The 26802-nt window shown below is 46.5% G+C and overlaps 1 protein-coding gene across 3 annotated transcripts in view; it reads left to right on the top strand.

Moving 5' to 3' along the window:
- CAB39 (calcium binding protein 39) overlaps nt 1-26802 on the top strand; it is a 64709-nt gene that overhangs the window by 2059 nt on the left and 35848 nt on the right. The window contains exon 2 of one of the 3 annotated variants that reach the window (XM_075530378.1): nt 9257-9375. The exons of the other annotated variants lie outside the window; for them this stretch is intronic. The gene's annotated coding sequence lies outside the window, so the exon portion shown is untranslated. The remainder of the gene's footprint in view (nt 1-9256; nt 9376-26802) is intronic. 3 annotated transcript variants of the gene reach the window in all.

Genomic DNA, 26802 nt, shown 5'->3' with positions numbered 1-26802 from the left:
CTACTTGCCTTCCTTAGTTGAGGGACAAGTATAATGTTTTGTTTGCTGAAGTAATACCTACCTCCACCAAAAGCTAGGGAATGCAGGCAGTATTGCAAAATAAACTGAGGCTTGTTTTAAATAATTTCACCCCCCTCGATCTGGTTAGTTGTATACTTGCCTTACCAGCCCTTTTCTGTGTTTCTTTCCTCTGTACACACACACCTTTTTAACTTTTATCATGCCTTTTTTGGGGGTCATTGATTTTTCCCCCAAAAAAAATCTTATGCAAGGAAAGTGTAGGTGTATAAAAATGCTACTTCATCCCTGTGTATACACACTGTATGCACACATTCTCCTTTTGAGTGTACACGCACACAGTGACAAGGCAGCATTTTGCAGATGGAATGCAGTAGCCATGCTTAGTACTATGGACAGAACTTTTTCTGAAGGTCTCTGGTCTGAAGTAAGTTTAACACTTCTCCATACAATTTGAATTCCGTTGCTTGTCTAATAAAAGTTTTGGTTGCTTGGTGGGACAGGCAGAGTCAGCAGGTATGGAGCAGAGCGAACACCTCTCAGGTGTGTGAATGGAGTGCTGTAAAAAGATGACTTTCTGGCTGTTACATCTCTCCTGTGGGGGGGTGCACCCCCCCAATAAAAGGCTGTCTGCTCTCTGATCTTGATCTAGCCATTGAATTTGTGATCAAATACTAGCTTGCGATGACACAGAGGGCCACTTTTCTGGATTTTTTTTTTTTTTTTACTTTTCTGGATTTCAAGACGTCCCTTTTAGCAAGCATCAGCATTTCCAACTGCAGTTTGTCCCCGCCCCTCCCCCTTGCGCTTTCCATTAAGTTACTGAGTTAGACTGTGTACGTTTTCGTCAAGTTAATATCAAAAGAATCAGCTTTTTAAAAGTAATTTCTTTTGAACTGTGAGGGTTGAGCTTATCATTTTGTTGCTTTTGAATCTTTCCCGTGTTTGTATACCAGCCATGTGTCGCTCACGCAGCAGCCTGCATTAACTTAAATATTCTCTGGAAGTGTCTCTCAGCCAGCTTTGTGGGAGGGTGGACTTCTGAATCTTCTTGTCCCGCTGGCCCAAGAGCCCTCAGTCCAGGAGGTTGATCGTTGATCATTCTCAAGCTCACTGTCTGCCATAGAAATGCAGACACTTCCTGTTCATAGTCACCCTCACTCCCACCCCTGAAAACCTCAGACCCAGGAATGTTTCCTGCTTACCTTTCTGGCCTCATGGTTGTGTTCCATTTTAGCTCTGTTTTAAAAATTCATTTCTTCTTTCCCACGTTTTAGACTGGGAATTCGAACTTAAGGATGCCCTTGGCTGCTACAGAAGTGGGATGGGAATGTGCTCAGTGGATTAGTTGGGAAATGGGATTGTGGGAGAGCTCCATTCTGGGGAACACCCCCCCCCTAGTTTCTTTGTGACTTGGTTTGTTATTTAACTATTGAGAGTAGAGGTACAGTGTTCTGTGAATTCAGTTCAAACCAAGCAGCCTGAGAATCGCTACCAGCTAGATCCTCAGTCAAAACCTCAGTCTGTCTCTGGGCTTCCATTGGAGAGAAGGTGGTGTTGGGGATGGCCTGCACCAAAGAAGGACTTGTACTCCCAAGTGTCCTTACTCGGTGTCATCATCTTGCGACTATCCAGGAGGACCTGAACCCTACTCATGGACTTTTGGCAGCCTGGGGTTTGCAAATAGAGCTGAGCCAAGGTTTTCTACAAGAAGGGTTCCAGAGTAGCTAAAAAAAAAAAAAAAAAAAGCCAAAGTGGCTGCCCTCGAGTATTTCAGACTCAGAGTAGCCACAGCTGGGGTCAGCTCCCAGGGTGTGCTTCCCAAGGGTCTGGGAAGAGGGTGCCACTTTGTTTTCCATTCTGTGAGTTCAGTGGAGGAAGGGAGAATGGCATGCCGAGAATTGCAAGAGGCCAGTCAGGTGTGAAGTCGCCCTGAAGGAGGAGGTGCGGCCTCCCCTGGCCATTTGTGCTGGCAGCAAGGAGCACATACCTGCCTGTCTGTACGACCCTTGTTAGCTTGTACCTGACCTTGAATCTACAGACTCCAGACGATGGTGGCTTAAGTGGAGCTTTGTTTGCTTGTACACTCGAGGGTGCTTCACGTTTATGGAAAACTCCATTGTCTTGTCATCCCATTTTGGGGTGTGTGTGTGTGTGTGTGTGTGTGTGTGTGTGTGTGTGTATGTGTGTGTTTTCACATGCATAGCTACAGAGACTGGGAAAATCTAATCAACCAATGTAGAATATTTATTCCTTGGGAACGTTATCCAGAGATTAAAACGTTGAAAACTAAAGAGATATGAGGAGCCTGGTGGCACGGTGGTGTAAGTGCTTGGCACAAACAGAAAGATGTGGTGATCTGCTTCCATAAAGGTCACGACCTTGGAAACCCAGTTGGGGGCAGGCCCTCCCCATGGTTGCTAAGGGAGTAGGGTAATGTTAAAGCCTCTCCTTAGTTTAATTACTTTGTTTAAATGTTTGAGAAACAAAATATACATTCTGTAGCTTGATCTTCATCAAGTTGCAACTTTATAACCTTTTCTAATGAACTGTAGCTTGCTCTTTTATAGGGTTCTATTAACAAACTTGTTAGTTCTCTCCCCCACTTATAGATCAGTTCTGTTTGGGCACAAGGAAGGCAACCTACTAACAAGTTGCTGCTTACAGGGTTTGGTTTGTAGTTGAAGTTACATCTCGAGCATTCTGAGATTTGTTTAGTAATTCAAAACCTTGGCACTGGAGCCAAACTATTTGAACCCTTGCTCCTTAATCTGTGGACTCTAACCTTGAGCAAGCTCCTTAACATTCTCTCTACCTTGGTCTCATGTGAGAAATGAGAATGATAGCAGACCCTACCCTCAGTAGGAGGCCCTACTGATGCAATAGGTAAGCCCCAGCTGCCAACCCAAAGGGCCCTGGTTTGAGCCTACTGCTCTGGGAGAATAGGTAGTGCACTGCTTCGTTAAAAGTTCCGAAAGCCGCCACCACACTCACCTAGTCCATTTAGACTCAGAGCAGCCCTATGTGACAGAATGCAATTTCCCCCTTAGGATCTCTCTCTCGCTCTTTCTCTCTCATTACCATAGCAACTGTGTAGGACTCTACACTACAACTGTTTTCAGGAGTAGAAAGCCTTGTTTTTGTCCCAAGGGACAGTTGGTGGTTTCAAGCTGCTGACCTTGCATGTTCACTACATGCATGGCCACTACACCTTCAGGGTAAAATTGTCCATCATTGCGGACGAGCAGCATAACTGCTGCACCACCCAGGCTCCTTGCATGAAGATCCCAGTCCTAGACACCTGATTGGGCAGTACTGCCGGGTCACTCAACATTATAATCAGCCAATGACACATAGGACCTTTAGCTGGTTGCTGGTTCATGAATCACTACAACTTGGGCCTGGAAGGTACCAGAGCCCCAGGTAGAATGGGTGGTGGGGCTGCTGCTGCTGGGAGACTATCCAGGCAGAAGGATGCTTTTGTTGTGTTTCTGCTACAGAAACACAGCTTTACTTGATTTAGTAAAACTCACTGCCAAAGTCTGAGCTGCTTCAGATAGAATCATCTGAGAGGTGAAGTCACTTGCCTAAAGTTTCTCAGCTTATTTGTTGCAGGGCTGGAACACTAGTTCTAGAAGCTAGTTCTCTGTGTTTTTTAGCCAGTTTGCTTAAGTTTTACACTTTCTGCTGTAATACCTACTTTGAGCCTTTTCACTGGCATTTATGAACAAAGATTGTATTCATCGTGCATTTTAAAGGCTCTTTGGTACTTTTTATTCGCTTAATCCCCCACCCCCTTTTTAAAGGTCATGGTGTTTAAAATACCAGTGCTCATAATATTGGTGACATTTCTGGCAAGATTTTTTTTGGGGGGGGGTGTCGGCGGATGGCAGTGGTGGGCTGCAGCAGGCTTGGTCTGTGTCAAGCCAAACGTTGGAAAAGACAAGAACCCAGGCATACTTGCTAGATGGGCAAGGGGAGGGATTGACCACTAGATGCCATTCAGGCTGGAGGGTGATGGGCAGCCTCTCCAGCATAGAGTGGAGAACCTGTCCAAGGTCATGGAAGCATCTCTCAGGAGAGCTGGGATTTGAACTCTTTGGTGCCTTGTTTCAAAATGTGTGCTCCCAGGGAAAGTAATACGATTTTTCTGCTGAAAGGAAGGCAGCAGCTTTCAAAATCCAGCCATGGACAACTCACAGTTATGAAACAACCCCCACGAAACCTATTGTATATTTAAAATTCAAGATGCACACACTGATTCATAATAACAAGCAAGGGCTCCTTTTGGATGCGCATCAAAATATCACTACACTATATTTCGAGGTGTTATCGTGTGTTGGGAAGCATTTCCTTAATGGTTTTTAATGCATAGAAAGGCACTCTACATGAGACAAACCATTTGACTAGCATTGGCTATAAGCTGCACCTGCCTGTGCCGGCTCACATTTAAATTGGACCTAGAGCAAAGATTTAGGACGGGGACTAACTCATTGTGAATCTGGGGCTGCCTGTCGTCTGCTCCTCCTCCATCAGGTCTTGGTTTCTGGCTATTTTTGATTCAACATTTTAGAATGAAGCTGTATAAATATAGCCTGATGAGGATTTTAATAGGTTTGTAAACCACAAGCAACATGACATGGTTTATTTTAAAGACAAGTTGTATAGCGTCGTGATCTGATGAGTAGGCTTGGAGCAGGTGGGTGGTGGTTATTCTTCCGCTGCGTCCTGGGTGGGGAAGCCAGGAGCCCTGTGTGCTGCAGTGGAAAATGCACGGCTTGGGAATCGGAAGTCTGGACTGGGCCTTGTCTCAATGACTAATCATAGTGTCACTCTGGCAAGTCACTCCCTCTCTGAGCTCTGGCTACCCCATTATTACACTGAGGGGCCAGATGGCCTTCACCCCCAAGCCTCTTGCTCCTTATTCAGCGATTCTGTCTGCGGGCTTTGCCATTTCCCCTGCTGTTTCATTGTTGTCTTGGTCTTGAAATCAGTCTCTTTATGTGAGCTCGACAGCATGTGACCACACTTTGGCATTCTTTCCCCTGGTTGGTCAGATGCTTGGTGTTAATTCACAGCACTGTACTTGGCTTAGGGAAATGTGAATAAAATCAAAATGTATATTTCCACACTTTGGACTTTTGCTCAAGAATGAAATGTGAATATTGTAAAGTGCAAACTTGGGACATCGGGGTACTTACTGATATCCTTTGTTAGCATGGTTTCAAGTTGTAAGCATTGTGTGTTGTAAAGTTCTATGGGCTATTTGGGGGAGTGGAAACACATGAACCAAAGGATAATGTAGAAAAGAAAAAGCCCAAGCAGAGTCAACTTTGGGGATGTGAAGAATGTGCTTAAGCGGCTCTCTGTTATTGTTCTTTGGCTGTTGTAGGTACTGGGGCCTGGTAGTGCTGTCCGTTAAGTGTTGGACTGGACTGCTAACTGTGATTGGTGCTTCAAACCCACCAGCTGCTACTGTAAAGATTGACATTGTTGGAAATTCTGGATAAGGGAGCCTGCACAGTGGGCTGCTAACTACAAGGTCAGCAGTTCAAATCTACCAGCCACTCCTGGGAGAAAAGTGAGGTTCTCTTCTACTGTAAAGATTTACAGCCTCAGAAACCTGAAGGGACCATTCTCCAGGGCTGTTGGGAGTCAGGATGGACTCCGTGGCCATGGGTTTGGGTTTGGATAATTGGCACCAATGCCCAGTGTGCGAGTCACATCATTTCTAGTCAAGGGTTCTAGTTCTCACCCAAAGGAGAAGAGCATGGTAGTCACTAGTTGGGAACAACTCAGCATTCATAACTGAAACCATCAATCATTCTACAGGCACTTTTAATGCCATTGAGCTCCCCATACTCTCGTCCAGGTGAACTGACTGCCCCCCGTGGATGGGCCAGCTCCATCAGCCGTTCACACCATCTCAGTGGATCTTCTCTGGGATGTCACCTCTTTGTTTACAGTATGATGTGAGCCTCTGTGTATTATAAGTTTTTCCTTCTTACAGAAACTGTAGAAAAAGGTTTGGAGGTATCATTGTCATTGTCTGACCTCTTATAACTTCTTGAGGTAGAAGGCAAATGACCACTGTCAGCTTCCCAGAGCCAAGTCCTGTGCTGTTGAGGGCAGGCCTGCCCTTCCCCCTTCCCACCCTCCCTCCTGCCTACCAATTCTGACACCAACAATTCGGCCCACAACAGTCTCTGCTATTCAACTGGGTTCAGTAATCCATTGCAGTGGCCACACAGAACTCAAACAATACTCGCAGTTATGGGGTTTATTAGGGAAATTAACAGATTGCAATTTGGGTTCAGATATATTCCATAAACAGTTCTTTGATCAAAACAGCCTCTTCTCAGCTTTTGGCCTTGCTCTGCTGAAGCTGTTAAAAATTCCTTGCCCAAAGGACATGCCACTCTGCCATAAGCCTCAGCTTGAAGGTGGTCAACTTTTGCTCTGTCAGCAAACTTCACTTCCCCCAGTTTGATGCGTGGAGGTACCCCATTCCACTAGCCAGTTCCTGGCTGAAAGCACTTAACTTGCTCTGTGGGCTGGGAAGTCCCACCACTTGGGCTCTTGGTGGTGGTGGTGCTGCTGCTGCTCCTTTTCTGTTGCTCCTCTGGTGTCACAACTGTCTCCAGGACCTCCAGCTCCAACGGGCGTGCTCTGCTCCTGTCTTCTCTTGCCTGGTAGTGAGGTTCCCCTTTTATCTGGGGCTCTTACCTCTCTTACATCTCTTTTATTGGGGGCTCTTACATCTCTATCACAATCCATACATTCGTCCCTTGTGTCAAGCACATTTGTCCATATGCTGCCATCATCATTTCAAAGTGTTTTCTTTCTACTTGAGCCCTTGATATCAACTCCTCATTTTTCCTCACCCTCCCTCATGAACCCTCGGTAAGTTATAGATTACTATTTTCATACCTTACATCATCCTCTGTTGCCCTTCACCTACTTTCCTGTTGTTTGTCCCCTGTGAGGGGGTTATATGTCAGTCCTTGTGATCGATTCCCCCCTTGCCCCCCACCTTCCCCTTTTCCTCCTGGTATCTATTCTCACTGTTGGCCCTGAGGGGTTATCTATCCTGGATTCCCTGTGTTGTGGGCTCTTATCTGTAGCAGTGTGCATGTTCCGGTATAATCCGATTTGTAAGGTAGAATTAAGGTCATGATAGTGGGGGGAAGGAAGCGCCAGAGAATGAGAGGAAAGTTGTGTGTTTCATTGGTGCTACACTGCACCTTGACGGACTCATCTCTTCCTGTGACCCCTCTGTGAAGGGATGTCCAATTGTGTACTGATGGGCTTTGGGCCCCTATTCCACACTCCCCCTCATTCTCAAGGATATGATTTTTTTGTTCTTTGATGCCTGATACTGATCCCTTTGACACTTCATGATCACATAGGCTGGTGTGCTTCTTCCATGTGGGCTTTGTTGCTTCTCAGCTACATGGCTGCTTGTTTATCTTCAAGCCTTTAAAACCCCAGATGCTATTTCTTTTGATAGCTGGGCACCATCAGCTTTCTTCACCACATTTGCTTATCACCCATTTTGTCTTCAGCGATCACATCGGGAAGGTGAGCATCACAGAATGCCAGATTATTAGAACAAAGTGTTCTTGTGTTGAGGGAGCACTGAGTTAAGGCCCAGTGTCCATCTGCTTGCTACCTTAATTCTTAACATATAGATATAAGTACATAGATCTATTCCCCTCTCATTATATATAAATATATTTGCATATGTACATGCCTGTATTTAGACCTCTGTAAATGTTCTTTACCTCCTCGTTCTTTCCTCTATTTCCTTTTACTTTCCTCTTGTCCCACCATCATGTTCGGCCTTCATTCTGGATTAGTAATCCCTTGCTGCTACATTGCCCTCGATTAAACCCCCTAGGCATCTTATGCCCTTCTCTGCATTGGTTTTAGTTCACTTATTGTCCCCTTATTCCTGGGTTGGGGTCCCCCCCCCATTCCTTTCTCCTACCTGTCGTCCCGTATCCCCCTCCCCATAACCATAGGTCCCATTCTTTTCGTCTCCAAATTGTTTATCTCACCTATCTTATCTAGATAGACATGCAGAGACATTAATAAGCGCAAAAACCAGGCATAGTCAAAACCAACAAAACAATAACAACAACAAAACCCATAAAACAAAAAATAACAACAAAAAGAAAGCCACGGACAAAGATGGAAAAGCCTATAAATAGTTCAAGGTCTGTTGGCCTTTAGGAGTGTTTTCCAGTCAAGCCTGATGGGGTACCACACCATCTCCAAAGTCTATTTTGGGTATTCCCTGGAGACTCATCACTTTGTTCCCCTTAGTTGCATCCCCTGTTGCATGCCATTAGTGTGGTGGGGCCAGATGGGGCACAGTTCCCACACTGTCTCCAGGCCTCACCATCTCCTACGTGAACCCCTCAGGAAAATGCTATTGGGTGGGAGTTACAGAGACTATAGCTGGGAGAGGCATATTCATCAATTCACTGCACTGCAGGCCACCCCATGGCTCTGCTAGCACGAAGGAGTCACTTCTCCCTTTAATTATTTTTGTGGGCACCCATGAAGAGAGCCACTTCATGTCCTTTATCATGACCCCCCTTTAATTGCACATCCCTATCCATTCAGCTGCCTGAGGGAGGAAACAAGTGGGCCCCTGATCTGGAGGATCTTCCATCCTAGTTGGGACTGTGGACAGGGGCATCCAGAAGGAACGTTCCGTGCTCAGCAAGCCTTCTAATTTCAGCATTCCCACCAGCTTGTGCATAGTGTCCAACAACTTGTCATTTGGCTGGTTCTGGTAAACTCAGACCTGTCCATCCACGCTAGGTCAAATGGGCACCAGCTGCAGGCTTGGGAGCCCACCTACACCTCCCTGTGCTTCAGACCAGCCAGCCTTTCTCACTCACCCAGCCCCCACGCCACCCCCTCGGATGTAGGAAATACCTAAGTTTTGCTTATCTTGATTGTATTTATTTGAAATATGGATATTTTATAACCTTCACCTCTTCCTTCCTGTCATCTCGTTTTCAACGTATAATGGTGTTTTTCTAAGTATTTAGTAAATGATAGAACTGTGTGATATTCTAATAAAACTTTTGTTCAACAGAGATGACATGCTTGGCCCAAAAAGTTTTCTCTGTGTCTTATTCAGTACTTTTCTAATTGTGCTTATTTGAAAGACAATAATATTCCAGTAGCCGGAACTGACTAGGATCTCTCCTTCTTTTTCCAGATAAGCTGAGTGCCCCACACTGTGGTTTGCAGAACCTTAGTCTGTGAGAGAGAAGGCATTGTCCACAGGAAGAAAGGCTCCACAGGCAAATCACTTGAGGAAACGCTGAGCTAAACATGGTTAGCCAGGTTTTTATGTTGAATGATGGCTGTGTTGCTGTTTTTCTGCAGTGCTTGTCAAGAGTTTGTAGTGCTGTGCATTGTCACTGTCCAGAAAGGAAATAGCTGCCAAGTGCATTATATAAGCATACCTTCCTCTCCCCAAAAAGCACACTGGAGGAAGTGTATACTGAAGCTTGGTGTGGGGAACCCTCTGATTTGTAGATGGTTGCAGAATTCAAAGCATTTACTCTCTAACTGGGGTGATTCTTTTTTACCAGGTTTGGAATCTTAACTAGGAATATTTCCGTAAGAATGAACATTTTAGCACATTGGCTTTTTCCAGCCTTTTTTCCCCCCTAAACTTTGACCCACAGCGAGAAATTGTATTTGTGACCAGTGACTCAGGACATACACAGAAAACTGGAAAAGAAGTTTAATAAAAAAAAACAACAGTTGGCCTTACTAAACATAATATATTCTAATACTTTCTGTTCTGGTTTTGTTGTTAAGTGCTTGTTACAACCACTAAATAGTTCACTCAATGTGAGAAGTTACATGAATATATAAACCCATATTCCTGGGGAAAGCCACTGGACGGACTGTTTCCTGAGGGAGACAGCTCAGTCAGGTGGCAGGAAGAGTAAGGCTATGTTCCCAGAGTCCTTAGCTGGCTGGAGATCTGATTGGTGCCCTTAGGCCTGGTTTCATGCCATGCCTGCCGTACCTGTCTCATCTGTAAAATGGCCTTCCAGAAAGCAGTGGTGATGGTTCAGTAAAGTGTGCTTTTTACACTGCAGTCTGATACACTCCTGGTGCCTAATCACATTTTAGCTTTTCTGATTAACTGAAGCACCAACAGTCATTCTGTGCACCGTCTATTGTGTGTTGTGATATTAATTCTCCCTAATCACTTTAGACTTGCCAACAGGGCCCGCTTAGTCTCCCTGCCTAATAGGTGCTGAGCTTTATGCGACACATCACTGCTGTATGTTTTAATAATGCCCTAAATTTCGGGTTGTTATTGTGAGGTGCCATCAAATCGGTCCCCACTTATCCGTGCACAGCAGAAGGAAAAACTGCCCGGCCCTGTGCCATCCTCACCACTGTGCCTGTGCTCGAGCCTGCATGGCACCAGCTGTGCAGGGTCTTCCTCTTTGTTGCCCGCCCCCTTCTTTACCAAGCACCATGCTTTCGCCAGGACTAGTCTCACCTTCCTTGCCTCTAAGAAGCCTTCTGGCTGTACTTCTTCCCAGACAGATGTGTTTCTTCTTCTGGTGGTCCACGCAACACCGTTCCAATGCATCGCTGTAATGATATGCAAAACCGGGCCTGCCTACATTGGTCATTTGTTTTTGCTTTCTTAGACCAGGAACTCTGTGAGAGTCTGTCTGTGACAGGGCTGATCTGTTTTTTCTGCGCCTTGCCAGTTTTCCACTTTTCTGTTTCTCTCCCTTCATGGAAACTATTTGAGTTTTCTTTCTCGTGGGTTTCCACTTCACACATTTTACTGTAGTCTTAATTCATAGATGAGAACAAGGTATAAACCTCTGATTTCCTGTTTGTCCACATTTCTGCAGTTTGTTTTTTCTCTCCTCATCCCCTCAGCATTTTATATTATGATATGGACTTTTATTGTGTCTTGCTCTAAGAAAATGGACCAGTAGAGGAGCTGGGCCAGGGTGAGGGCCGAGTCCAGCTCATAGGCAGTTCCCAGTGTCCTGAGCACAGCTGGCTGCCTCGCACAGACGTTGCCTCCTAAGTGGTTGACGATTCTAGCTCTAAATTAATGTTTCCGTACCTGCTTTTATTGCCTGCTTGTTCTCATTGGGGCCTGAAGTTGAAGAGGATGGCGCCGATTCTGTAGGAAAGGCGCTTAAGTGCTCTCTCTTTGAGTAAGCAGGAAGGGGGACCCTGGTGGAGCTGTCAGGTAAGCGTTAGCCTGCCAACCACACACAGGTCAGCTATTTACACACATACAAAGTCACAGGTTCAGAAACACTCTAGAGAGAGGGTCATCCTGTATAGGGTTGCTATGAGTTGGAATCAGTTCTGTGGCCATGGGTTTTTATTTTATTTAGCAGGAGAACGGGGGTAAGAAAGAATAAACAATTGTTGGTCGCACACACAGGGAAGCTTGCTTACGTGTCCACAGGCTTCTACCTGTATTTATTTTTATTTTCCTTAATCCCATCAGTAACCTCTTTTTCAGGATTCAGTGGAGAAAGATGCCCTGCATTTGAAGCCTTGGGTCCAGAGCTAGTCACCTGGCCTCCCTGCCAGCCCTTCCTGCCCGTGATGCTCTGAGACACGGACTGGGAATTGGGAATGCCTGCTCAGAAACCAGCAGGCTCTCCTAGTCAGGAGACATGGTTCCAGCACTCAGGTGTGGCCATCATGGTGCTGAGTTGCTGTTAGTGATACTTGGGAGCTGGCAATAGAATATTAGGGACGTGAACTCACTGGCTTCCCCCCATCCCCTCCAAAAATGAAAAAGGAACAAGAGGAGCCCCTGAGTCATAGAGACTAGACTTGCTAGCCAGAAGGGAGTGAGTCCTAAGTGAAGGACTGATTTCTGCCAGTTGAGGCAAGTCGGCAGCCCAGGTGTGCAGGGCAGCACTGCTCCATGGGTTTCCACGGGAGTCTTTCCAGGGACAGCACGCCAGGCCTCTCATCCAAGGCAGCTGTGCATCCACTCGAACTGCCAACCCTTCAGTTTGTCCTGGAGCCTTTCATCATTTGCACAACTCAGGCTACCTTTCTAGAAGCTACCATTAACGGTTTCCTCTGAATGAATTCCGTTAACGGCTTTGGATAAGGACATTGGCAGAAAATGATCTTCAAAGGGATTCATAATTTTGTGCATGTTTGAACTAGTTTTAATATTCCTTGAAAGTCAGATGGATGACTTTACTAGATTGTGTGGCATGTGCTCATTTTACAAGGGGGCTCTAAAAGTCCATGGGGAATGCCGTTATCTTGTATTTCTATGTTCCCAGGCACTTTTTGATACCTTGCTGTGCTCCCCTCTCCCAAGGTGTTGTTAGCTGCAGTTGAGTCCACTGCAGCCCAGGAAGGCACTGCTTTGTGGAGTTCTGGTCTAAATGGGAGCCCATGGCTAGACCTTCTCTTCTGGGCTCCCACTAGGTGGATTCAAACTGCCAACTTGTTAGGTCAGCAGAGCGGTCAAGTAAAAGACATCTGCGCCCCCTAGGTGCCTCCTAGCACATAGCAGCTAGGCTGTGGCGTGAAGGGGACCTGCTGCACAGAGGATCGCTACGAAGCAGCCGTCTCACCACAGCAGCAACAGCCCCACATGCCACATGAGCCACTGCGGGGGTGCCCCGCCCCGTGCTGCCTTTCCAAGAAGCCATAGAGAAACCAGGGACTGCTCCCACAGCAAAGCATAAACACTCTAGTTTAATCCTGAAGTACCACTGCAGGATATTGGAGGATAAAACTAGGAAATGTTTATTACTCCATTGGAAAAGAATATTGAAAGTACCCCAGACTGCTAGAGGACCAACGGATCCGTATTGGAAGAGGTGAGGCCAGGGTGCTCCTTAAAGACTTCGTCTCACATACTTTGGTCATGTTGTGAGCAGAGACCAGTCTCTGGAGAAGGACTTCAAATTTGGTAGAGTGGAGGGGTGGCCAAAAAGAAGCCCTTGGACGAGGTGGACCGACACAGGCTGCATCAGTGAGCTCAGCACAGGAACAATTGTGAGGCTGGCGCAGGACCGTGTAGTGTTCCGTGCTGTTTGTACAGGGTCACTGTGGCTTGGAGCTGGCGTGATGGCACCTGGCAGCAATTGTATCCTGCTGCACTCATTCATTCCTGCTTACTCCTGTGAATCAGAGCCCACTGAGTCCTCAAGAGCTAGTCCTGGTCTTGTCCCTAAAGACTGTACAGAGTGATTAGAAGCTGAGTCAGTGGGAAGAGGCTGGATCAACAGAACAAAGCTTACTTGCCCTAGTGGCACAGTGGGGGTCACATTGGGGGCTAACCTCAAGACCCACAGCATGAAGTCACCAGCCTCAGTGCAAGAGGAAGACGAGGTTGTCTACTCCCATAAACCGCTAACAGTCTTAAGAGACCCAGAGGGGGGCGGCTCTACCATCCCCTGTAGCCGTGATTCTCAACCTGTGGGTTGCGACCCCTTGGAGGGTGGGGCTTGAACGACCCTTTCACAGGGGTCGCCTAAGACCATCAGAAAGCACATATTTCCAATGGTTTTAGGAACTGAGACGCTGCTCCTCTCTCATCTCCAGGCGGGTCCGCCCACATGCAAATACGCCCACAGATGAGTACTTGGTGTGAAGACTTACCCCTGCTACACCATGCTTCAAGACAAAATTTCATTTATTTGTCATTAGAAATAAATATTTCACAATATATAATGATAGTGTTTTGTGAATAATCATTATGCTTTAATTATGTTCAATATATAACAATGAAAATACATCCTGCATATCATTTACATGAAGATTCATAACAGTAGCAAAATGACAGTGATGAAGTAGCAACGAAAATAGTTTTATGGTTGGGGGGGGGGTCACCACAACATGAGGAACTGTATTATAGGGTCGAGGTGTGTCCAGCCGCAGAGGTGTGTGCAAGGAGCACGGCTCTCTTTTAGGGGATTAGTTACTGTTGTGAGGAGACACTGCTACTGAAAAGAATACTTACTTATACACTCGAGTATAAGCCACCCCGAATATCCGCTGAGGCACCGAATTTTACCAAAGACTGCATTAAAAATGTGCTGGAAAACTCGGCTTGCTCACAAGTATACACGGGGTTGAGTAGAAGAATAAACGTTTGCTTTGGGTTTTGAGATGCTCAAAGGAGAAGGAGTCTCCCAGTGAGCACTGCAGCAATGGTCCATTGTACTCAGAAGGTCTGACGCCCAAGAAAGGTGGGCCGGTGCTGGGAAGAGTGTGCTGGTGGCCCAGCCAGGTCTCCCTTAATAGGCCATCTCAGAGGGGTTTAGTGCCAGTCTTGAGACCATATGCTTGGGTTTTAGGAGACACCTAACACTTCATCTTTATTTAAGGCTCACGTGTGCATGCAAACCCCATCTCTCACTGTTGGTTTTCATTTGCTCTCTGACCTGGTGAAGCTCCGTGAATGTGGCCCCTCCTGCTGCTGGCAGTAGAAAGGTAAGGTGAGGGAGGGACTGGACATGGAGATAGATATTGGGCTGTTGGGAAAATCCCATCAGCCAGTTTTCATCCCTTGGGTGGTGGGGACAGGGTGAAAGACTCCAGATCATGTTGAGCTGTGTGCTCTAGGGGAACTAGTAATTACGTGGCCCTCCTCACCCGCCCACCCCAACCTGTAGCATAGAGCGGTTAGCCGGAAGTGGAAGCACTGCAGTTATTCCAAGATCTAGGCAACACCGCCAAATACCGTCCTGGGCCTGATGAGTTGTCGGTGCACTGATTTGAAATGTCTGCACTTGCCTAGGGAGCCTTATTTTCAACACCACTAACATGCCTCTGTGTGCAGGGGCCCCTGGCAGGCCCTGCATTAAGTGGAGGCTACTTTGCCCTTGTGAGATGGGGGAAAAGAAGGTGTTCACATGCCCAGAAAAGGTTGCTGTTTGCCCAGTGGTCCTGGGGAGGCAGGGTAATGGTAACCAAGTGCCCCAGTTTGCGGAGGAAAGGTCAGATTTACATCTTTAAACCTCATCTTTGTCCCTCGCCCCAAGTTACTTACCGCTCATTGTGCTGCCTTCCACTCATGGAACTGCCCTGGTTTGCATGATCACTTAGGCCATCCGACCTTTAACCATCATACAACTAGCCATCTCTCAACTCTCTTCTCATTTCCTTCCTGCTGGGGGTGCACAAGGCTGGCTATCGGGCGTCTCCCCTGCGGCAGTCTGATTTTGAGGAGCCAAGTGGGACCTTCTCATTCACTGGACTTGGTTTGAGCAATGCTGTTAATAGCACTTCTCAGTCTAAAATGTTTTACTCTGCTTCAAGCCTTGAAGGAAGAAATTCCAAATTGAAATCCCTACTTCTCTCCTTGGCTGCTCCCTTCTCCAACTCTCCCGTTCACAGTTTCTCAGGAGTGTGAGAAGAAAGCCTCTTGGGAAGGAAGGACTACATAGGGAAACCCTGATGTCAAGAGAGGTGGACCAGGACCGGTGACTGTCATGTGTCCAGCTCACTCTGAGCCCTTGCTGCTGCTCCTCCCTACCTCCTCCCTGCTTAGAGCCAACACATCCAAGGGAAGTTTCTGTCAGTCATTCCGGAGACCTTCCGTCGTAGTCAACCTTTCCCCAGGACGGTGTTGAGAGTCGAGTTAAGGATAGGGCTGGAGTCCGTGTGATTTGCATGTATAATCTTAAAGAACCTTGTCTTTCTATTTAAATTTTTCATGTTACTTCTTCTGCCATCAAAAATGCCTCTCAGAGCCCCAACAGAGCCTGGGAGGAGATTAAAGGGCAGGGCAAGGCCTCTCTCTGAGGCCAGAGGAGCAGTGCTGGGCCCAGTCTTTGTGGGGCAGAGGCTTGGAGCAGGGACCCCAGCTGGGAGGCAGCCCCAATGTGAACTGTGGTCCTGAGGGTGTGTCCCCGGAAGAGCCCAGCTGGGTTCATGCAAAGTGTTGAGGCCATCACTTTACACCGTGGCCCTGTCTACACCTCCCATCCTCCCACTGCCACCATGCTGGGTGCAGGCAGACCAGCCTGTTCTACCTGATACAAAACACACGCCCTCCTCCCCTGCATTCTGATTAGAAATCGCGGCCCTCAGAACTGTGGGGAGGGGCTGGGTAGGAAGGGATGGTGCTGGAAGCCTCTAGCAGCCCGAGTAATACCTAGTAACCCTGTGCCCCTCCTGCACCCGTTTGTAAAGTCCTCAGGGAGTGACATCGTTTGCCTTAGAGCAGCAGTTCTCAACCTGTGGGTTGAGCGACCCTTTCACGGGGGTCGCCTGATTCATAGCAGTAGCAAAATGACAGTGATGAAGTGGCAACGAAAATAATGTTATGGTTGGGGGTCACCATAACATGAGGAACTGTATGAAAGGGCCACCTAGAGTCTCAAAAGAAAGACCACACCTGGTGACAAAGGAGGGCTGGTCAGCAGGGTTCTCAGGCACTCTAGAAAAATGATGCCTCTCCTTTTGTTGAACAACATAGATGGATTTCCTTGAGAACACTCTGTTGACTCCAGTAATCTTTCCTGAGGCGGGATGCCCCTTAGAAGTGCTACCTGTTTCTGCCTCAGCAGCTAAATGACACCTGGACCTTGCCATTGTTAATGACTTTTTACATGCCACATCTAAAACTTTTTTGGCTGCAAACTGAAAAGTCGGTGTTTCAAACCCATCAGCAGCTTCTGGGGGAAAGGACACATGCACAGCAGGGCAGGGCTCCTGCTGGTCCCTTTGTTCATATTCTTTGCCTTCCGCCTTAGGGAAGCGGGGAAAGCCAGCCCCAAGTGTGTTTCCTTCTCTCTCCTTCCAAGCTTTTCTGTCCCGTTTGCCTCCCCTACCCCTCCAGACATTAGATAAGGAGCAAAGGGAAAATAAGGGGCGCTGGGCATGAATGATGGAGCCTGCCCTAGAGCTATCACACAGACCTTGAAGCCGTTTACATCAGCTAGATGGGGCCACAAATCTGTGCCTGAGCTCTGAGTAGCCAGAAGAATAAGCAAGGTCATTTCCAAGACTAAGAACAAGGCAGCCACGTAAGAGAAGCATGGTGTTCCAGGAACCAGGGGCCTAAGGTTGCATTCCAGGTCCCCTGGACACAGGCTCGCACGGAAGTAACTTGGGTCTGAGCTGTAAGGCATAAAGGAGAAGAGTGTCCACCAAGAGCCAGTTTAATGACATGTTCATTTCTTAGTTCTCTGCAGTGGGGGAGCAGCCTGCTGGAGTCATACTAGATCGGGTCCCAGAAAGGTCAAGGTTATGAGTTTAGGCGACCACTCTGCTGGATACCCCTCTGGGCTCAGGAAAGACTGTGTCCAGGACTCGATTTGGATTATAGGAAGATAAATGGGAGATAGGGCCGGGGTTTTTGGTGGAAAATGGTTCTGTCCAACTTGGAGGTGCTGTTAATGGACAATGCCCTATGTCCAGAGAGTTATGTTTTTTTAAAAAATGATTACATTTCTAATAGTGTCAGCTTAGTAAAATTTATAGGTGTAAGGTGTTTAGCTGGGTGGAGTGGACTCTTACCTGTCAGGGTAAGCTTTGGAGTTTGGGAATTGCAGAGCCAGGTGTACCAACCCTCACCATGATGGAATGCATCTACCAAGCCTACCCCATACCATACCCATCCCCCAAAAAACGGTAGGAAACTTGAGTTTAATCAAAGAGCTTCCTGTGTGCACACCTGTGGTTCTGGCAGGTTGACAGTGTGGTTGGCAGTCACCCCAACATTGGGGAGATTGAGTTAATTAAACATTTAGATAGACGGTAGGTGGAAACCAAGAAGGCAGATTCCAGAGGCCTGCCCATGCGGTGCTCTCCCTGTGTGCCCACTGAGACTGCAAAATGCTGGTCGGGCCTCCCAGTGTGTAAGTAGCCCTCACAATCACATTGCAGCATTCTTCTGCAGGAATAAGGAAGGGAAACAGGAAGCCCAGTGCTCAGAAGTTTTGAAGACTGGGGTTACATTTCTGTTGGTAAATGATTGTATCCATTGTCCCTCTCCCTGAATAGTTGGGGTAAGGTACCCCTTATAATTTTAAAACTCCCTTGGGTATCAGTTATGCTTGTTGTGCACTCTCAGATTGGAAAACAGCTTGCCCCGTGTAACTATATGGTGATGTCAGCACTTACCTGGAAAACACCACTGAGCCCCACAAGTGTGGAATGTTCTCTGAGCAATAAAAGGAGGATGTGGTGGGTCTGTAAGCAGGCTTGGGGCTGGCCTTTTGCCTGCCTTTTCACTCGATACTTTATTACACAAGCGTTGATGAAAGTACAAAAGTGGTTTTTTGTTGTTTCCTTATCATAGTTCAAACTTGCATAAAGTTCTCCGGTCACTTGTAATACATTTTCTGACTCTGATCCAAATGTATTCCTTTTGTAAGAGACTGATTCAAGAGGCCTGTCTCCAGCTTTGGGCTCAGAGACCTCTTCGCCTCACTCCCCTGTCGGTCCTCACATGGGCTGTGGCGGGGCGGGGGGCGGGGGGTGTAGGGGGCGCTGCTCAGTTGGCGACCGGCAATATGGCCTGTATTCACAGCCCAAACTTGAGGTCATCCTGCCAGTGGGCCTAGTCGCTTCAACTGCATTCTCCACCTGGTACACCTGGGGTACAGGCCCCATCACAGTGCTGCTCCCTTCCCATTATTTGGTCCAACGCTGAGTTGGGAATGTTTTTCTTCTGAAAATACTAGCGAGGGCTTCTTGACATTAGGTTATGCCAATCAGCTGACAGGGCTCAGTTCCTGCCTGTGGAATTCGTGTTTTTCATGCTCCTAATTTCACCGAGAAACCTTCTCTCAACTCTGGACATGGCCACCTCTGGCTGAGGGGTGGGAGGCATGTGTTCACTGGCCGGAGCTTCTTCGAGAAAGCCTTTTGAGGAAAGCTCTGAAAGCCACGGGATAGGGCGCTCTGTGCCTCGAAACGCTTCTGCTGGGAAGTCTGTTTACCTAACACCACCACAAGGAAAGCCAGCCTTCAATGGCCGCTTGCAGCTCCAGTGGGCTTTTGTGGGCGTTTGGCCCGAACAGAATGCCAGTGCGCGGACCTTGAAGGAGAGAGATTCTCCAGGTTTACATCGGATCCTGCAGAAACGAGTTTAAGGTTGTAAATAGGAAAATACAGCAAAAGGTTTTCTTTAAAAGATGCCTGTTCTTCAAAATAGCCAGAAGAAGAAAGTAAGAGTGGCCCCACCCTTCTCTGGCCTACCTCCATAGGGCCATGGCCGCTTCCGATTGACCTTGCTCTCCTTGTACTCCTGGAAAATCCACCATCCTTCGACCCCGTCTCCCCACACAACCTCCCCACCACACCACCCCCAAAAAAGAACTATCATCAAACCACACTGGCCATCCACTGAGTTACATAACATGGATGGTTTTATTCTGAATCTCTTGCTTACCTGCAGCCCCTCCCCCCAAACAAAAAATGCTGGTCTTAACCCACTAGGTTGATTTCACAACCTATTGATGGGACGGGACCTGAAATTTATGAACACAAACTGAAGTTAGCTAACTTAATCCACAATGCCAGACCTCTAAAGTTATCACAAGGTGTGATCATGGAATGCAAGACTGGACATTATACTTATATATTACAAAACCTTTAAGAAGTATCTATAATATATGCCTGGTGAACAATTCTTAACAATTAACAACCAATATGGAGCTACTGAATTTTGTTGTTTCTACATGAGCTTCCCTCAGATATTCTAAAAAGTTAAGAACTACAATATCATGTTCTAAGAAGTAGTTTTACAAATGTGCACTCAATTCTTCTATATAAATTCAGATGGGTGCTAAGCAAATGTGGTGAAGAAAGCTTATGGTGCCAAGCTATCAAAAGAGATGGCATCTGGGGTCTTAAAGGCTTGAAGATAAACAAGCAGCCATGTAGCTGAGAAGCAACACAGCTCAGATGAAAGAAGTACACTAGCCTGTGTGATCATGAGGTGTCCATAGGATCAGGTTTCAGGTATCAAAGACCCAGAACAAAAAGTACTGTCATTGTTCAGAGTGGAGACCCAAAGCCCATCTGTAGCCAATTGGACATCCTCTTACAGAAGGGTCACAAGGAAGAGACAGGGTATAGTATAGCACGAGGAAACATACAACTTTCCACTAGTTCTTTAATGCTTCTCCCTCCTGCCCACTCCCCAGCCTTATCATTACCCCAGTTCTACCTTAGAAATCCTGCTAGACCAGAGCGTGTACATGGGTACAGAAAAGAGCTGGAAACACAGGGAACTCAGGACAGGTAAACCTCCCCTCAGGACCGATATTGAGAGTAGCGATTCCGGGAGGGGGAGGGGGAGAGGAAGGTGGGGGAGATAGGGAGAATCAACCACAACAATCTACATATAATCCCCTCTCAGGGGGATGGACAATAGAAAAGTGGCTGAAGGGAGGAGACATCAATCAGTGTAAGACATGAAAATATAATAATTTATAAATTATCAAAGGTTCATGAGGGAGGGAAGATGGGGGAGGGAGGAAAAAAATGAGCTGATACCAAGGGCTCAAGTAGAAAGAACATGTTTTGAAAATGTTGATGACAACAAATGTGCTTGACACAGTGGATGTGTTAAGAGTTGCATGTGGGGTCTTAAAGGCTTGAAGGTAAACAAGTGACCATGTAGCTGAGAAGCAACAAGGCCCACATGGAAGCACACCAACCTGTGTGATCATGAGGTATCGATGGGATCAGGAATCAGGCATCAAAGACCCGGTATCCCCAATAAAATGATTTTTTATAAATAGACATTTTTTTAAAACTCCATCAATGGACACATCTTTGAATGTGAAGATAGCAATTCCTCAAGGATGAATTCATAAGTTGATTTCCTTCTGGTTAAATTTAACTATTTGCCATCCCCAAACCAAGCCTAAACCCAGTTCCAACTCAGCCTGTGTGATTTCCATGGCTTTTGACCTTAGTAGAAGCCAGCGGCCACAGCATCCTTCAAGCGAATGAATCAGCTTTCTGGTTAGCACTGCACCACCAGGGCATCTGCATTTTGCCAGGAAGCTGTGTAAGCACATGATCGTAACCAAGCACAGTGGCCTCACCGTGCATGGTTTGGTAATTGACAAGCAAACAGACAATACTACCTTGTAAAAAAAGATAAGCCCTTTGAAGGAATGTATCATTCAACACGTGAGTTGTAATCAAATGAGAACCGGTGTTTGACTATTGGAGGGGGGGTGTTCGTGGATAAAGGGGTTCAGGCACCGTGCTGTGGCCCTAAAGAGGTAGGCCAGAGGAGCGAGACCACTATTACGTCATTCTCTGGTTATTTTGATGAAGAAGGGTTTTTTCAATCGTTTTATTGGCAAGTAGCTGACATCATAAAAATCCCATAGTTCAATAACTTAATCATATCAAGGAGAATTGTACAATCACCCCTACATCAATTCTGGAACATTCTCCTGCATGGTTCGATCACCTTTAAGATGATTTATGCAATCACTGCCCATTCTAGTGCTCCCTCCCCGCTCCCGTCTTCATTGATCTTCACCAACACTTACTATTTTTATCTATCTATATTTGTATTATACAAGATAGATATTTTTAGGAAAGCATCTTACATGGGAAAGGGCAGGGTTCCACATGGTTCACAGTGGGACATAGGAAAAGGCTTGAGATGATTGAAAGTGCTCAGGGTAGAGCAGCACCCCCCCACACACACACCCCTCAGGAAGCATGAGACTGCAGACCTCTGTGCAGTGTATGGAGAGTCAGATAACCTGGTGTGTGTGTCCCCTTTGGAACACCACGCACACTGAAGCAGTGACAAGCTAGAATGCCCAGGGAACAATCAAAGGACCCTGAGGGAGTCAGCTAGGCTTTGGGCAGTGCGGAGGGGAGGTGGGTGTTGGGCTCTGGCATCCAGACGGCACCGAGGCCGGGGTGGCAGTGGAATGTTCTGTGTTAGCATGAGTGTTCTGCAGCTCTCCGCCTTCATTTGTCCCCGCCCTGTGGGGCTCAGACCTCCTTGACCCCACTGAGATCAGTGCCCACATCACAGATGTGAACTGTTAACCTCCAGCCCAAGCAGTGGCACCTGCCCTGGCCTGACCAGGAGGCCCGTTGCCGATGTCTGTTGGAATCCCTATCTAAAAGATTTCTAGAAATCCCATTTTTTCAATGTCCTCAAATCACAGACCCATAATTTTGAAGAAGATGAAGAGAAAAAAAACATTAAATTTGGGTGCCCCAGTGGTGGCAGCAGTTTGAAGTCACCAGCCGTTCCAAGGGTGTACGACGAAGTTTTCTGTCCCTGCAAGAGCTGGCCAGCTTGGGAGCCCCCAGGGCAGGTCTGCCCTGCCCGCCCTGGCTGCTGTGACTGAGAATTGACAGTGAGTTCTTGAGTTGAGACATTAACTGACAGCCCCAAAAGACATTGAAACGCACACCCTTTACCTTCTGGGTTTTAGGACCTGCCTTACTCTGTGTGGGAACCCTGGTGACATAGTGGGTTTTGAGTTGTGCTGCCAGTCATCAGGTCAGCAGTTCAAGACCAACAGCCCTGCAACAGAATAGAGATGAAGCTTTCTCAAACTCACCGGGGCGGCTCTACCCTGTGCTGTCAGGCCGTTGGGAGTTGTGACGGACTCAGTGGCAGTGATTTTGGGGTGGCATGGGTGGGGTGGTGCTGTGGGTTAAGCCTTGGCAATAAGGTGATGAGGCTGTCTGCTCCAAAAAGATTTACGGACTGTCCCCTGGGATCCATGCTGCTCGGCCCTGCTGGGTCGCTGAGAGTCAGAAGTGACTCGATGGCAGTAGGTTCATTTAAAAGAGAATATTAAAAGTATTTTTATGTGCAATTACTCTGGTATAAAGTACTGGAGGTTTTGCCATACCACAGTAGGACAGAAAATCAAAACATACCAACACAGACCTTCATTTTTGGAAGCGATTTTTAAACTCCAGTTAGGACTGGTGCAGAGCTCGGCAGTCCTCTCTGTGGCCACAGTCGAAAGACAAGTGTTTGGAAGAGCGGCTCTTCACGACCGTTCACAAGCTCCACCTGTCTCTCCAGCAACAGGCCAGGGGGTTGCTCACCGCCGAGCAACTCCTGCCCCTGGGAGGCCAGCGCTTGAGGGAGCGGGGTAGAAGCAAAAACTAAAGAGCCAACAAAGGGAGCGAGCTTTTCTATGCAGAAGACAAATTGGCTTACTAATACTCGGAGGCTTCAAAAAGTTCATGGAAAAATTCCATTATCTTTTCATTAGTTTTCCACCAAAAAATGAGCGTGTGTCGGTCTAAAAACCAAACTTTGTGCCTTTCAGTTCTGATTCATAGCAACCCTATAGGACAGGGTGGAACTGCCCCTGTTGGTTTCCGATACTGTAACTCTTTACAGGAGTAGAAAGCCTCGTCTTTCTCCTGCAGATCCACCAATGGTTTCAAACTGCTGACCTTGAGATTAGCCCAACATGTAGCAACTCTGCCACCATGACTCCTGAAGAATTATCAGAAACCCTTTTTCAAGAAACACAAAGGGAAACTAATGTCCTATGTACTAAGTCCATTTCAGTAAGTGTTTATTCTGTAATTCATTCAGAATGAAGATTACTCATTTAAAGATTTTTCCCTCTGAAACTTAAAACCTGTGGGTACTTTAAGAATTATTTAATAACTATATGTTATAAACAGAGAATTAATGATCCATTTGACATAGACAAAAAGTAGAGTTAGCTCAAGGATCATGAAGAACATTTTTGTTTAAAGCACATTCTGGAAAGATCGTAGGCATCTATCTGCCTACAGGACAGAATTTCCATAAAGGTGAGTGGATGCAGGAAGCTCCTGGCCCTCTCTAGGGGTCAGGAGACCTGGGGGAAGGAGCCCCTCAACCGACCGACACCCCCTACTCCCTGGGCATTGCTGTGTAGCGTGTGTCTGAGACTTCATGGGAAAGGAATGTGGGTCATGCTGTGGATTGAATTGTGTGTCCCCCAAATGTGTTCTAAATCCCAACCCCTTGTATGTCTGTGGTTACCGCACTGGGGGATGAGTTTTCCTGGTAGGTAGTGTTCATGTGTCCAAAGGCCATCTCTTCTGAAATTGGAGGCCACAAAAGCGCATTTGAAGTAAGCAAGTACATGGAGAGGAAGGTGCGTGTCCTCTGATCACCAAGAACCCCGGGAGTAGAAGCTGAAGAGAGCTGACAGACCCTTCTCCCAGGAAGCAGTGCCCTGAATTCCGACTGCTGGCTCCCTAGACGGTGAGCACCCAGAGCTTCTGTTGGGAGAGCCGCCCACTTGTGGGATGAAGCCGAGATGTGGCCACGGGTTGCAGCTATTTCCTGGCCAGAGTTTGCTTGTTTTTTTGTGTTTTACAATGGGGAGGGGACACTCTGAGGTGCTGTTTTAGTTTGGGATTTGTACTTACTGAACTCATAAAAAACCTTAGAAATGGCATTTTGCCTAGTTGAACAAAAAAATTAAAATTAGAATTTAGAAATAAATCATTCAGCAAATATTTACCTGTGGTTCCTGTGTTTGAGAAGTAAGTCATATGTTGATGTTACATGCTTTTAATAGAGTAATGTATTTTTATTTATTTTAATACTAAAAACCTTTTTTATTTGGTCGGTCTAGTAGGTCTGTAAGGGTTTGCACGTTTTTGCTAAAGTTCTTATCCATTTGGACGTCTTTTCTTTTCAGTAATGTGTTTTAATCAAAAAGTCTTACTTGCTGTGTCTGTAAGGTGACGGGACAACCAGTACAAAAAAGTCAAATTTTTAAGTTGAGAGACTTCCCTTGAATCCTAGACAACACAAACCAACACCTTTCCGTAGTTCATCTTGCCTGACTACACAAATCCATCACACTGAGTCAGAAGTCACCACTTTTATGTTCATGGTGCAGGCCCTGTAGGATGATTGGAGGGTCCAGCTTTGTGTGTGTCAGTATAGTGTAGGTGCTGCCACATCTTCTGCACATGTACTCCAGAACCAGCCAGGTTGTGGTCCGTAACCCATTCTGGCTGTTTCAACTAAAAACTCTAGTTGCCTTCTGGTGCTTAGCCTTAATCATTTCTTTTGGCTCCCCCTACCTCCCCCCCGCCCCCCCCCCGGAGAATTAGCTGGAATAATGTAAAACAAACCCAGACATCCTGTTATTTGACTGATAGATGTTGGGCTGTTCGAACCCACCAGCAGTCCATAGGAGAAAGACAGGCTTTCTGCTCAAGAGCCACAGCCTTGGAAACGCACAAAGGCATTTCTACTTTGCCCTGTGAGGGTCTCTGAATTGAATGACTCACTGGCAGTGAGTTTGGTTGTTATTTTTTTGCCTCACACTTCAGCAAATAGGGTTTTTACGTATTTACTGCATTCCGTTACATTACCTAAAGAAATGAATATTAATTCCTAAATCATCAATACCCGGTGCACATTCTTTCCTGATCCTCCTATGTCTTTTTCACAGCTAGTTTACTGAATATGAATTCAGGAAGTTCCATACATTGTACTTGACTGGATCTTGTGAATTGTTTTTTTATTAATACTGCCTTTCCTCCCCCATCTCACCTCCCATGCCATTTGACTGATTGGAGAGACCTGATAGCTGTCCTATGCTCTAGATTTGACTTCCTAGTTCATTGTGATGCTGTCTAGTCGTCTTTCCACCTCACCCCACCCCCATCCCACGTAGACTTAGTTAGATTAGAAACGTGACGGCATAGTTCAGGTTTGTTTGGGGCAATCAGAAGAAGCCTTATTTTATTGGTGGTGCTTTGTACTTCCCTGCAAGTAGCAGCATATCACGAGGCACATTGATGTCCACTCGTTCTAGTTTTAGAGGCAGATAGAGTAGGTGTGGTCTACTGAGTCTGTTCCTATGAAGTTCTCTGGAAACTCTTACTGCCTCGAATCCATTATTTCACAAAGTGGGTGGCACTGCCCCCTGGGGGCACTGAAACAATCCTGGATGCCTGCTAAAGCAGATACCTATAGTTTATCCTTGATTATGGGTGCCCTGAGTAATTTTTTCCCCTGAAGAGGGGGCTATAGACCAAGTAAATCTGAGAACAAATGCCTTAGATTCATTATTTCATCAAGATTGCAAAATGATATATTTTCTTTCTCCATGTATTAATTATGGATCCCTATAAAGAAGATAATGGTTGATAGACCATGGCCAAGTATTGGTTACTCAGAAATGCAGGCTGCATAGGAAAGGCAGGATACATGTTAAGTTGTAGAGTGCTGATTTGCCGGCTCAGTCCCCATAGGTGACCATGTTTCATAGGCGTTTTTGCCGGTTTTTCTGTATGGGCATTTCAATGTAGTCTGCTTTTTCTTATGCCCACATTGAGCCATTCTAGGTCTGTGGGAGTTGACTGGTTGGCATGGATGGACAGAGGCTTACACTGTGCATGCTGGAGGAATTGTGGGCAATGTTTATGTCAGGAATTCTCAGAAGTGTTGGTTTTAAATAACTTTGCAATGTTTAATTACATTTCCTGAGAATTTTGGTGGTTTTTCACCATTTTAAATCACTCCTGTCACCAACTTGGTACATAAGCCTTATAGAAGCAGTTAATTATTTCCTTAGGATGGGCTTGTGAAAGTGGGACAGTGCACTGGGGAGAAACGTGTGAGGCTCCCGGTGGCGTAGAAAGGTACTCACCGCGATGCAAAAGGCATTGGATGACTTGGTGGGTGGTGCCTAAGAGTTGTTGTCCAAACCCCAATTGAAGGCTCAGCTCGTTTTACGTTGAGCAGGAGTCACCCAGTATTTTGAACCAGTGTACACCCATCTATAT

This window comes from Tenrec ecaudatus, chromosome 13 (assembly GCF_050624435.1).
Source record: "Tenrec ecaudatus isolate mTenEca1 chromosome 13, mTenEca1.hap1, whole genome shotgun sequence".
Taxonomy (NCBI): domain Eukaryota; kingdom Metazoa; phylum Chordata; class Mammalia; order Afrosoricida; family Tenrecidae; genus Tenrec; species Tenrec ecaudatus.
The sequence above is the reverse complement of the archived record's forward strand: the minus strand, read 5'-3'. Positions and strand labels throughout refer to the sequence as shown.